Raw genomic sequence first — 14,470 nt, 5'->3', positions numbered from 1 at the left:
TCTGGCACTAAATGAATCTGGAAGCGGAAAATCAAGAAAGGGTTAATTAAAAAAAAAAAAAAGCAAACTTTGCCTTGTTTGCACTGATCATACATCAGTTTCCATGGAAATGGAAGTAGAACAAGCCAAGAACAGTGGTGTAGCCAACTTCAGCTGCTGGCTTCTAGTTCTTGCTTCTGTTTCCATGGAAATAGATGCCAAATCAGCAAAAAATAAGGTAACTTGTTTTAAAATACTAGCGTTTTAAAGGCTTGTCCTTATTTAACCTCAGTCAGGAAGATAGCTAGTGGGGGGAGGCAGCCAGCAATGAAGTGAAAACTTTCAGAGGCTCTTTCAACTGCTGACTGCTTGTTGAACTCTATAGAGAGTGAATTCACCGGGCAGCTACTGATCTTTAGAAACATTTTGTAACTTCCCTCCATGTTGTAAATAAAATACATTTTTGTCTTGGCTTGGGTAGTCACAGTAGTCTGTAGGAGGCCAAACTAACAGCTCCTTGCAATGCAACCGTGCAAGTCCCTCCTTAGCCTGTCTTTGCCTCCAAGAGTTCAGAGTTACAATATGCAAACTACCCCCACTGCAAAAGCAATACTTTTTGTCTCAAAGTTTCAAGAGAGAAGAAAAGGAGGATTAGCTGGGGGAATTCCTGATAGTGTTTTACAACAAACTTCCCACTTTCTTTTTTTCCTAATCCGGGAAGGCAAAATTTCACCGAGATAAAAGAAGTTGACTATAACCTATTGCTTATAGCAAAATATGGATGGGGAAGCAGGGAAATATGAACAGAATCCAACCAAAAAATTTCTGCTGTAATTGCAAGAACTGACATTTCATCCAAAGCTCATTTTATTAAAATAAACTTTAATAGAAAGTTATTTCAAGGGTGGAGGTTGGCTTTTGATCCTTGGCTGTTGCTGTAGTGGAACTGTCTGAAGGGAAGAGTATTTCTTGGTGGGAAGTTGTGTGAGGACAGAGATGAGAGCCCCATCCTCGGCGTCATTGTTCTTTGAGTTGCTCGTAAATTGGGATTCTTCCCAGATATCCTCCACCTCTCTCTTCCTCCACAACCGCTTTACTTATATGCTCCTCAGGCATCTCTTTAATAGGCTGCAAACACACCCTAAGGCCACCGATCATATCACAGGTCACTCGTGGGCCCTTTTTTGGCAGCAGCATATATCTGGAAGCCAGAAGTGTAGGTATATGTTTAAAAAAAAAATCCTGGTTGGCATTTGTGGGGAAGTAAATACAATTCTAATGAGACATTTCTTCATTAGCAGTATTACATTTTTCCTTTTAATGACATAAAATCTGCTCTTGCAAGGACACGTGCTTCACTTCACACACTAAGTATATTCCCTTGGGCTGCTGAGGGAGTAAATAAATGAAGAGTGCAGGCCAACCTAATTCTAAAGAAGTGGATCAGGTCTGGACTGGGGCCTCACAGTTGTTCATTTTAGGTATTATAAGGAATGCACTCATTTTCTGACTGGTTCCTGTTCATCTTCTTTGAAGAAAACCCAAGAAACATCAAGACCTTCAAGAAATTGCCAAAAAAGGTAATTTTTTTTTTCATAAGGAACCTTTTAAAACATGGCAGATCTTTTTTTTTCTTTTATTTTTCTATTGCAGACATTGTCTTAAAATTCAAGGAACTTGCTCTGGTTGCTTTATCAGACATATATTGCTGCTGTTGCTGCTGTGATGTGATTGCTTTGAAGCTGGTTTTGAGCTGTTGGGGTCCTGCTTGAAGAGGGAAACCCAGTGCCATGTTACCTATAATCCTCCGTGGCATTTCACTAATATTTCCCCTGGAAAAGCTTTAGTCTCTGCTGGAATGGAAAAAAATATCAGGGAAGCAATGGAAAGCCAATTCATACATTTTAAGGCGGGAGGGGGAGCGGAGCTGAGAGAGCCACTGCTCCCCAGGTGTTTGTAATTAAACTTTCAATGTACCTTTTTGACTCTCCATTACACAACGGTTCATCATCCTTCAGGCTTGCACCAGTGCTTCCGGGCCTCCAGGTCACTAACCCACATGAATGTCATGCCCCTCAGCTTGCAGTGGTTAAATCACGCAGGGAGTGAAACAGGAGCTATTTGCCAACTCTTCTGCAAACAGCTCATAGCACCGTAGCATGACTCAAGGGATCATGAGAACAAACTACAAGAACAGCAAGTTGTGGAGCCAAAACCAAGAAAAAAAAAGATTAAAAAAAAAAAAAGAGCAAGGTCTGACATGAGGCCCTTGCGGCAAAAAATTACACACCTGCACTTTTCTGTGAGTTTCGTAACGTTGGCAGATCAACCTTGCTGCACCAGGCACTCTGAAGCGTGCCAACAGCCCTGTCCTGGGCGTCCTGCTCTGCCAGCCTGCCCGCCCGTGCTGCTGCTGCTGCCCCAGTGCCGTCCCCAGGATGCCGCGGCGGTGGGCACAGGGCACAGTATGGCAGGAGGGATGGAAACGTCCAAAGGGAATACAGGCTATCCTCTGCTTTTCCTGGGAAGTGACCGTTCCCGGAGCAGAGACCGCTCCCCTCAGAGGGAATACCTCACTGGTGAAGCGGAGCAGCAGCAGCTGCCAGGCGCTTGCCGTGGGCGCAGGGTGCCACCACGCTGGGAATCTCCCTCCCCAGGGCTCTGGCCAAAAGTTGCTGTACGAGAAAACCTCTTCCCAGAGGCACCTGATGATGCTGGATGATGATTGAATTATGCGTAAAATCACGATTACACGCATCCCTGCCGGTACCCCATGCTGGGCAGGGAGAAGCGGACAGGCAGGATGTGGAGCCGCTGCTACCTGCTGGGGCTGGCACCCGAGGGTGCTCCTGGCCTGGTCCCTGCGATTGGGAAGCCAGCCTTTCTTCCTGGCTCCGGTCCCAGGTTCTCACCCATCTCGGGTCAAGCTCCTTCCCCTCCAGGATCCTCCTTGCTCTCCTACTGCTCAGCACAGGATCTTTTTGGGGCAGGTCAGAGTGGACGTGCATGACACCGTGCCCCGCGACAGCCCCCTCTGCAACCGAGGTGAGTGTTAACAAAGAGCGAATGTGACCAGAGAAGCAGCGTGATGGCTTTGCGCCAAAGCTCAGCCTTGACTGGGGTGCAACCTTCGTCCAGACATCTCGCCAATGGACTCTTAGTACTTGCGACTTTTCTCAGTGTCTGCAAAATTTTTAGGTTAATTTAAAGTCTAATTTGTTCATGAGCTGAGATCATAGGGACAGTCATAGAATAAAAGGCATGTCACCTTTTTTTCCCTCTTTCCCCCATGACTGGATAAGGCTGCCTTGTGTACGGCTTGCATCGTGTACCTGTACGGCTTTTTAATCTTTTAATTGTTTGTACTAATAGTTTTAATTCTGGAGGTTTTTGCATTGGAAATGGAAGGCCTGTAGCTTTCACAGCACAGATGGGAGATAAAAGCACCATAATCACAGAGCAGGGTCAATGAGACTTTTTCCAGGAAGACGCTAAAGGCATTATTTGGCATTAACAAAGAAAGGGATAATTAGAAAATATGCAAAGGCGGCTTTATTCCTGTAATTAATTTCAAAGTTGGAAGTTCGCTAGTGCTCTTCTGTTCAGAAGTGACAGCATATGAGCCATCGCAGAGGAGATGTATCTTAATCATAAATCAGAAACAGGGTGGAAATTGAAACTTGTGTTTCCACTGACTGTAAAAAGAAAAAGCTGTAGTCAGGAGTTAATGTGTATTCTGACTCTACGTGAAGAAAATACAATTATAAATAAGTATTGACACATTACATGAAAGGCAAGAGGAGGATGTAGCCAAACTTGGTTTCCTGGGAGACTGGGCATTCCTCTCCAGAGAAAAATAATGCTCAGAAGTCACTCTGATAGCTTGAGGCTGTGCCTATGTTTGCAGCTGCTTTTTTGCACTAATTTCCTACAATTACTATCAGCCCCACTGATGGCAGCAATGATGGAAGTAGAGTTCAGCAAACTTCCTCTACCTCCCATCGTTTTAACACTGTCAAAACTGTTTCTGAACAAGTCTAAACGGCTCTGCTTTAGGCATACCAGCAGCCACAGACGTCTTGGTTACAGCCTTGCTCCCATCTGGATCTTCAGCTTTTTAACAGGTAACCTTAACATCTTGCCATGTGGTAAGTTCAAAAGTAAGCAAAGGAAAATGGCGTGCACAGCTCTCTGTACATATCGTTTTATCCCTTTTGCCCCCTAGTCCGTGGCCGTTGCTCCCATCACCACGTCAGCAGTTGCAGTATTATTTGGTGCAAAGCACCCCGCTTGTGAAGGCATAGGCCTTGCTACAAGAGGTATGGTTGGATGCCTTTAGCGCTGCTGTTTTTACTTAGAAGCCCTGGATCCCCTCAAGGCAGCTGATGTTGCACACAGAACCACGCGTTTAATATGCAGTTGTTTGGGTTTTTTTGTTGCTGTTGTTTATATTGGCAGCTTTACAATTAGGCTCTTTAGTTTAATCTGGATTGAATTGATGTTGTTGGCTTTGTATCGTGGGTAGCGCTGGCTTGGCTGATGACTGGTGTAGGTGAACGTAACTCTCATTGTGTCTTCTCACACCATGAGGAATTCACATCCTGCACGCACTTGCAAGTTCACATTTGTGTATGTACTTTTAGGATTGACTCTAGAACAATCATCCCTTCAGCGGCAATGTAGCATACATATATTTACCTGTACCACCATTCACATGGCAAAATTTTGCATGTGCACAAACATTCACACGATCTCTTTGTAATAACTTTTGCACTCAGTTGCTCGTGAGGTTGGTTAGGTCTCCTCTCTTACATTCAGCTCCAGCTTTCTCGAGCTCTAGACCTTCAGCTTGTTGGCAGGTGAAGTTGCCATCTTGGATCAAAAAATGTATAAAGGTAAGAAGATTGCATACAGGTTCTATATGGCTTTATTTTTTTCAGTTAATTCAAAGACAATCCTTCTTTTATGTTTACTAGCTTGTTGTAGGTCCTACTCTAAGGTTTCTTTGCTTAATGCAAAGAAATATGTGCATGAGCTTATCACAGAATTATACACAGCAGTTCAGAATATGCAGTTAGCATTCGCTGATGGCAGCACTGATGGTGTATTGAGTGTGTATTTCTCAATCCATGGATAGAGTGTTTTTAAACAGCAGTTTCCTTTTCTATTACTTGCTAATTTCTAAATTCTGTTGTCATTGCATGAGCTTCAACACTTTGCTCTCAAGCAAGCGATGCTGTTTAAATTCTCCTGGAAATATTTTTTACACATGCAGGAATTAAAAAACTATTTGCGCGTCCCTTGCAGAAATATCTTGTGGAAATGCTAGTGGTTTTCTTACCTCACAGCTGTATCCAGGGAATGTTTCTGTAGTTACCATTCCAAATCACTACCATGATGGCTTAACTCAAGACAGATGAGCGGCTCTCCTCCTTCCAATAAAATTATTTTCTCCTGACGTGTGTGGTTCACTCTCATTCTTGAATGTAAGCTGCGAAAGCCACCACGCTCACTGTCCTAAGTTAGTCTTTGGCCAGCGGTTGGTCCCTGCATACATTGCTTTGGGTACACAGCAGATGCCACAAAGGACCCAAGTGCTGAGATGCTGCCTCTGTCCCGCAGCTGAGGAGAGCGCTCACCCCAGCTGGGGAGCATCAAGCTGGAGGAGACCCTTCAGTGAGGAAGGGGACACCCCGCAAGGCCCACAGGCAAGCAGGACGCAAGGGCTCGTCAGCAAGAGGAGGACTCTTCTCCTAGAACTTGCAGAGCTGCTTCCCCCTACAGTGGCGTTAACTGCTAGTTTTTTCAAGTTTGGTCAGCAGCTGTGCTACCTGGTTTTGGATTTCTCTCCAGTACACAACTGTTGAAGCTCCCCTCTGAACTCCTCCCAGCGCCTTTTTTTTCTTTGCTTTTTGTCCTTGCCAGTTATTTTGTATTTTGTGAAGGACCTTATTCCTCAGTTTTTGTTATCTCGAAGACAGTTGTAATGCAAATCTTTTTTCTCTTTTATTCATTTATCTCTTCACAAAATAAGGTTTATCAACTTTGGCAGAAAAAAAGTTTTAAGTTTTAAATGTATGATTTATTATTTAAGGTAGCACCAATTATTTTTGAGTTATAATAATAAATCAAGTTTGCAGAAAGGCATAAACATGAATGTCAAGTACCTGGGGCATCTTATAAAAATACAGAATAAGACAAGGAACAAAAGGCCCGGTAGGAGAAATATCAATAGCAATTTTAAGGCTCCAAAAATTACTGTTTTCCAGAATATTTAGATTTTATACTAACACAGGCAAAAATCCTTGTTTAGAATACAATGTAAAGACACAACAGGACACAATGTCATTCTTTTACAGCCCATGCAAGATATGTTATGATACACCACAGTAACTCTGAAACAAAAAACTTCAAAGACAACTCAGTAATACAATGCTTAATGTAACTTTTATGAAACATTCCAAAGGATATTAACAGATTACGTCAAAGTATAGAATACAATTTTTTTCAAAGATGTACACAAATTTCATCCCTCTTTGGCAATTGTAAACGTAACATTTGGCTAGATAATTTTTGAAACTTCCACATTCAAAACCTTTCAGTAGTTCTTCAGACTGTGGAATTAATTTTTGCACAAATCTTCTTGGACCTTTTGACTGGCTTCCCAGTTGTTACTGGGAATTGATCATAAAAATTACAGTAGCGAGGTTAAAATTATTTGAACGTCCCTAGAACTAAGAGGCAACTAAATTTTAATTTCTTTTTAGTTATTGCACTGTTCCTGCTCTTTGCCCTTCCAGAAGACAGGGCAACATTTTGGCCTGTCCTAGAATGGAGTCTGGCTTGACTGCAGGCAAATCCTGCCTATGGAGGGACCCAAAATAGACACCTGGCTCATACCCAAGCAATAGTTTCCAAGTGAACCAGCTCACAGCTCAGTCTCAGCGATCTCTTACTCACGCAGAGACAGACTCTGCCACCTCGTTCATGCTCAGTAGCACATTACTCCTCACGAAATAACACAGGCTATTTCCAGAATGAAGCATTATTCTCTGTGAATAGGCTTAACACGATCTAGACCTTCAAAACGGCCTTTCTTTGTGGAGATAGACCTCATTTGCTCCAAGCCCCTTGGCTGTGGCCGTCCTATTCAGTCTCCGTTAGACCACTGCAATTATCTTTCTTTCAGCCCGAGTCATCCCGGCGCTGCCGTGGTCCAGAGGCAGGAGGCAGGTCTGTGCGGGAAGCGCAGTCCGTAGGCTGTCGCGGGCTGCTCCCGTCCATTTCAGAAGATCTGACATACCGCTGCGATTTCTTGGCGAGGTATTTTGGACTTCAAAGCAAGAAAAAGAATTCAAATTCATGGTTTTCTTTGCTGTGAAAGGGAAATTAGTTTCTTACCCACTCCTCCTTCCAGACCGGGATATGACTCAGTCCCTGATAGTTTAAAGATGATCAGAGCCGATACTGGATTTCTTTTGTGAGATGTGTCGTTGCTGTACTAAATGCTTACGATAAAAATACCTTCTGCTGCAGCCTGCTGCTGTACTGGAAAACAAACAGGACTTCTTCCTTTAGATTGACTGTTATGTAGCTGGAGGTAGATTGCTTTTCATCTAGACTTCAGTCAAATTTATAGTTTTAGGACTTCCCACCTAACATAATCTAAAATTCTTGTAAAAAGAACGAAACATACTTGTGCAGTTTGGGTAGTGGTGATAACTGGGGAATATACATCATGGGCAATGGTTTCAGAAAGGTTTACTTTTTTGCTTGGCTTCAAAATGAAAAATATCACAAGGAAACACGGGTTATTTGTGGTGCTAACAATGCATACTTTTGAGGGTCTCTGGTTTCCTGTGGCGCCTCATCCTTAATGCACTTTATTGTGAACGTGTTGGCACACATCCTTTTCCCAAGCCAAAAGCCACCTGGCAGTTGCAGCAGGAAGAATGAAAAGCAACATCCCACTTTCAATGGTAAATTCTCAACCTATGCGTGATTTGTTGTAACAATCTACTCGTTTGCTCTCCTGCAGTGATAAATTACTAGTGTCTGGACAATGCTGTAGAAGGAAAATGATTTCATAATACCTCCTAAACTTATACCCCAAAGCATGAAAGTCTCTCCTTTATTTTAAAACATGGGAATATCTAAAGCAATGTAGATGCCCATGTAGATTTTAAATATTTTTGAAAGCCATAGTTTTATTTTGCCTCTGACATTATCTTTAACTTAAATTAAGAATACAAGCAAACTTGCATCTTATAGACATAAAAAAAAAATAATTAAAAATCATAATTAGTCATTTTGGGTGCCTGGCTTAAAATACTTTGAAAGTTCATTGATTTTCAGATGGCTAGAACTGAGCACAGTCTGAACACCAGGTATTTCCTAAGGCATTTCGAGTAGAATATCCCAAAGCAGAGCGCTCACTATTATTATTATTTGCTTTTGAGAATCTTGTCTGGGGGTGACATTTCTGTTAGCTAGATCCCTTAACTCCAGGTAATACACAACAGAGATGAACCGCCCCTCTGTACGTATGTTCATGCCTTTTTAAAATGATACTTTAAATGCTAGGTGCTTGAGCTCACTAATAATTCCCTGAATACTAGTAGTTCAATCAACATGCTAGTCCTTATATGCAGTAAACCTCAAGATGGCACTCTTGAACTACAGAGTTTTTCAGGGAAGCTGATTATGAATTTCTTGCAAGGGAAAAAAAGAAAGAACTTAATGGTGAGTGTGAACCTGTGCAGGAATAACCAAAGCAAGTATCAAGTAGAACAGCAATATCAGGCTGGGACATCAAAGCCCACTGGAGTTCACATGGCAAAATTTACTTGAAAGCATTGATTGCAATAAAAATGATTGTTGATTGTCACAAATTTTGTGAACAAATCCATGGGTTTTTGAAGCTTCTTCCAGTTTTTTCCTTGCTCACTGTTCCTTATTCACTACTTCCTCTTCTCTCAGAGACGATATTTTCATATTTCCTCATAAGTATCCTGAGGTTTGCTAAGGTGTTGCTTGGGTTTGGTTCAGACGTGAGGTAGAACGCATTTGGGTTCAATATTTATGCCAGTGGCAAAGGTCTATAAAGGCTGTGCCTCTCAGTTCCTCCTTCCACAGGTGACTCATCATCTCCCTGCGTGCAATGGAGGGTGCTGTGCCGGTACCTGTAACCAAAGTCCCTGACAGCTTCTCCCTGGCTTTTCCTGCTTCCTCCTCGTGCAGCGTGGGGACAGAGGGAGGAAGCCCTGACGTCCCTGAGCACGGAGGGGGACGAAGGACACCTACCCGCCCCTCATTTGGGTGCTGTAGAGCTAACCTGCTCCTCGCCAGCCCCACGTGGGCTCCTTGCTTTTTTCTTTTTACTTTGCACGTGTTGTAGCACCATTCCCTGCATCTCCACCAGGCTCCTGGGTGGAAATCTTGCACGTGGCTGGAGAGAGGCTGCCTCAACACTGCCTGGGGGCTGGACACGGCTGCTGTGCCGTAGCTCCCATGCAGCTATGGAGAGGCTGACTCCAGCCCAGGCGCTGCGGTGGGTGGGGAAATGCTGGCACCAGCAGGCAGTCACCCCTCTTTCGTGGGGCAAGGGGGGCCCCTCCTCAACCCAGGCTTACGTGAAAGTGGAGCTGGGAAGGGCGGCAGCAACTCCCAGGCCTCCCAGAGCCTTTCTCCCTCTCTTCCTCCTCCTCAAGAGGAAGTTCTGTGGAAGTCAGAGAGATGGAAAAGGGAGCAGCCATGGGAGGGAGGAGGGAGACCATGGGGGACCTACCCTGGCTCGCAAAGACCTTTTGGGGTCTTTCTCCTACAGCGTTTGCTCCTTTCACAAGAGCCTTCCCTCCCTCAGCAGTTGCCCTCAGCTGTTGCTTCTCTCCATGTTGACTTTGGAGACTTGCAGTCTTGGCTGTGTTTTACGTGAGGTTAGGGTCGTGGCTGGCACCCACCCAGCCCACCAGCCAGCCTGCCTTGCTTGCCGCCCTCGTAGCCACCGCGTCGGAGCCCGCTGCCGAGCACTCTTACGAAATCATCTGCTGACTCACCCTTCCCTTGCTTGCCTAAGTGAAATCACGCCTGCCTTTAAAAATTACATTGCAGCATTACATGACACACTTATCCACTTCTTTCACTGTCGTGAACTGCTTCAGATAAGCAGCTGTGAGGTTTCTGGAAAAGATAGTGGGTTTTTTTGCTCTAGGGCCATTGAAAAAGGCAGGGCATTTGTTTCTGCTCTGCTTGCTGGTATAAATCTGAATCTGTTGAATCACCAAAGTCATTCCTGGAAATGCTGGGAACTGCCTTCTCCAGAGCTGGTACAGGTGGGCCCCAAGGTGGGCAGCTCCGTTTTTTTAATGGTGTCTATGTCTCTCACATGCTGTTTCTCTCAGGGACGTTGTGAGCACAGTGGTGTGGCCACTTCGGGCATCAGATTGATGCCTCTGAGGATGCCATTGCATCAACATCCTTTCCTATCATCAGCCCCCATTGCAACAGGGACTCTCACAAACAAATGTCTCTGGGCCAAGTTTGGTTTTGGTACCAATACTGTGGGGTTTTTCAGTTACCGTGCCTAGATCAGAGACCTTATTTACTTGTCCCCTATTTTGCAGAGCCGCTGTGTCACGCATTGAATCTTTGTCCAAGCCAGGCTCTGGCACAACAGGGAGATTAGCTACCCAAGGCAAGAGCCTGATGAGTGATGGATTTCAGAGATGGACAGACACGAAAAAAATAAGTAGGATTTTGCTTAGATTGAGCCAAAACACAAAAGTTAAAATTTTTTGACTACTGAATAAGCCATTACACTACCTTTTGATCAATCCAAGTATTGGTTTTGATGCTGATTTCGTTACTTTTTGATTCAGTGTTGGTTTTGATTCTGATTCATCTGACACTTTTAAAACTTTTTTGCTTTTTAAAATAGTAGGTTAATTTTTAATTGGGAAAAAACTAAAAGTTGAAAGTTCTGATGTTTCCGAAATGTAACTTTTTTGGAAGTAAAGCATTTCAATCTGACTTTAAGAAAAATATCACCTCATTTTTTTCTTCAGGAAATACTATTTGCCAATTATGACAAATCTTATTTATTTCATTTTGTGATGATTATTAAAACAGTAATGAAAGCATGCTTTGGTAAGCTGAGTAGAGCAGAGACACGGATACTTTTGGCTCTTCACAGACTGGTTGTCTCAAAAGTGCCGAGAAAACCTTTTAAGCATGACAGTCAAGAGGATACTTTCAGTCTATGTTCTACCATTAGAGAACTTACTAGGTAACTTGGGCAGTTTTATGGTGTGGCTGGCAACCTAACAGATAGCTGCTTCCAGAAGGACCTGTGCTGCCAGCCTCTGCCTTCCCCAGGTCAACTCTATAGTCCCACCGTCATTCCCCCTGTGCCAGCACCAACACTTGGCCAAGCCTGCAATGAGGAGGTCTGGAGAGAGAAATTAGCAAAAAAAAAAATAGTTCTACCAGAAATGAAGAGTAGCTTTCCACCAGTTTAGCCCCCAGAGTCTACTTTTCCTGGGACCCCTGCCAGGTACCAATGCCAGTAAGGGACAAGGACGGTGAGCGCCCATCCTGAGCAGCAGGCTGGCTCGTCTGCAGCAGAGCCCCGTAGCCCAGGAGGCAGCCATGCTGTGGAGCGAGAGGACAGTTTCAGACTTGGTGTTGCATCTCTCCTTTTCCTTTTGCGGTGCTGCATCTCCCGTTTTCCTGTTGCTTTCTTCTGTCATTTGAATTGTTTTGGTCCTGTGACATCTGTGTATCTCTATAATGTTTTCTCGAGCTTAAGTAGATCCTCAAAAGCATTAAAAAGCTGTGGAGTACCCATGCAAAAGTGCAGTTCATCAGTTCAAGTTGTTGACTTTTGGGGGAGGCTGAAGATCTCTTCTTTACTTTTAGAAAGTTACAAATAAAGCCATTTAACACTCTTCCAAGTGAAAAGCATCGTTTTTCTATCACTCCTGTTACGCTGGTCATTTCCAGACCTCAAGTGTTTACATACCCCCACATTTCTATCTGATGTGAATAAATTCTGGGGTTTTATTCCATGTATAACACCCCAAAAAATTACAAACACTCCTTAAGCTTTGACACTAGAAATTTTTACTTTCACTAGCTGCAAGATGAAAACTAATGCTCCCCTCTGCCTTAGCTTGGAATACTGATTTGCAGAATTTCTCACTGGAGGACATGGTAGGTATTTTAAAATTGTGCTTCCTCTTTAATGTGGAGAGCCATCTCTGGGAAAAGTTTGCAAGATCAGGCCCACGGTCATCGTTTAGTCAAACTGCATAATTCTTAGGTCTTTTAATCTTTTCTCATAAATCAATCCTCCAATCCCCTTAATCGTATTTGTTGCTCGTCTCTGAATTCCTTCCAATTTTGCAATTTACATTATAATTAGGGCTTAGTGAAACTGATGAGAAAGTGATTTTGGGGGCCAATTTTTATGCTGCTTGTAAATATTCAAAATCTTGCTTTCCACAGGATTGTGAGGGCCCCTGAACTGTGTGACAATGGCAGGGACCTGAGGAACTCCCACTCCTGGGGCAAGGACAGATGTTTTCCCAGATTCTCCCACTGTGAATTGTCATTAATTAGTATTCATTATCCCATTGATTTCCCTGGGACTATAACTGCCTATGGCACAATTCACAGTGAATAAGGACAGGAGGATCTGCCCCAGCCTGCACCTAGTATCACTAAATCACTGCCTGATTTTACTCAAGGTGAGCAGTGTTAGGCGGCAGGCAGGGCAATGGGTTGTAATTGGGCTGTTTGGGGGAACATAAGGCAGCAGGCAGACGCATTTGCTGAACGAGTGGCTGTGCTGGTGGAAGACACTGCTGGGCAAAACACCTTCCCCGGGTGTTTTTGGCTGCAGTCGCATGCTCTGCAGGCAGCTGGGACAAATGGTGAAGTTAGAGCCTGCACCCTGCTATTGCTGCCCCGCGCCCCTCCTTGCTCTCAGATCTGCGGGGGGGCTGCTCACCCATGCTCCCTATAACCACTGTCTGGAAGAGCATTGACTCAAATCCAGTGGGACCAAAGGTGGTTTGCAGATGGGAGGCCTGAAGAAGATGTACAACTGGCAGAGGAGCAGCCGCTGCCACCGCAACCACCTCTCCTGCTGCTGCTGGCTTGCCGCGGGGACATCTGCCCACAGCCAAAGCTTGCCCCCGCACTGCACGTGGAGCGGATGAGAGGGCACGCGTGATCCTTCGTGCTGGGGAGAGAAGGCGGCCATCATAAAGACCTGATGGATTGAAACTTTCTCAGCCAGCACAGCTGACTGGGGTGTATGCTTGTCCATAGGTGAAAGGGGTGGCTCAGGGTAAGGCCATCTGTGAGCCTTTGTAGAAGCAGCCCGTGCAGAGAGTCCTTGCTGTACCTCTCAGATCATCTGCCATCTATCCCTCTCAAGGACCCAGAATTGGTTTCTGATTCTGTTTTTGTACCTTAAGTTTTTCTTTTCTTATGTGATGGCTGCAAAGAATTGGAAATCTGCCCCATTGGCAACAGACTGAAGACTCCTGTGAGAGTCTTAGCTCAAATGCAAGCTACAGAACAACCATTAGAAAATAAATAGCTGAATCCCTGCCTGCCTATTTTATGCCCATAGCCATACCAGCCATATTGTCATTTTGGTTCTGCTTCCTCTGAGTGCACATATGAGAATCTACCAGCATATGTTTCTAGTCTCAGTCACACAGGTCAATGAAAACCAAGATTTTCATGTGCCCTCTGCTCACTTTTCTTCAAATGTTTTGAAGATTCTTATGGGGAAATATCTCTTATTGCTCTTATAGTATTGCTTTATAATAATAATTATTCTGTTACATTAAAATACCCTTTTCCTTGCAGTATGGATGCTAGAACCAAAAGCAGGATGAATGTTCCCATGTAAACAGAAAGTAGGAGACAGTGCACTCTCCAATAAACAGGCAACACCAGTGAGGGAGAGCAGCGTTATCATCTCCGTTCTGCAAACAGGAACATAGAGAGGTGCAGCTCATCCAGCTGATGTTGCACAGGAACTGGGCATGGGGAAGCTCTGGAACTGAGTCAGTCCCAGCTCCTTGACTACAACCCAAGCAAGCCATTTTATAGATACTTTCTCACACATCATGAGCAGTCCAGCCCTCTCAATCTTCTTGAGCAAAAGAGTCACCAAATTCGCTGAATGATGCCCCGAATAAGGACTGCGTGGTTCTCTCTGTGCCACGCTGCTGGGAAGAGAGACCAACAAGTATATTCGCTGTCCAAGTATATCACCATGGCAACTAAAAATTATAGTCAGGAATACTGTAGTTCCTTGTTTATATCGTGGCCTTCAGGTTCTACTTAGTGATAAACATGGTCAATTGTTTTAGTATTCAAGTATGGATAATAGACTAATGGTAAGAGCACTCTGAATATGTGAAGCCAAAGAGCTTTTCTCATTTATCTTTCTGAAGTTGGCTGCAGAAGATAA

Source organism: Mycteria americana, chromosome 1, assembly GCF_035582795.1.
Source record: "Mycteria americana isolate JAX WOST 10 ecotype Jacksonville Zoo and Gardens chromosome 1, USCA_MyAme_1.0, whole genome shotgun sequence".
Taxonomy (NCBI): Eukaryota; Metazoa; Chordata; class Aves; order Ciconiiformes; family Ciconiidae; genus Mycteria; species Mycteria americana.
The sequence above is the reverse complement of the archived record's forward strand: the minus strand, read 5'-3'. Positions refer to the sequence as shown.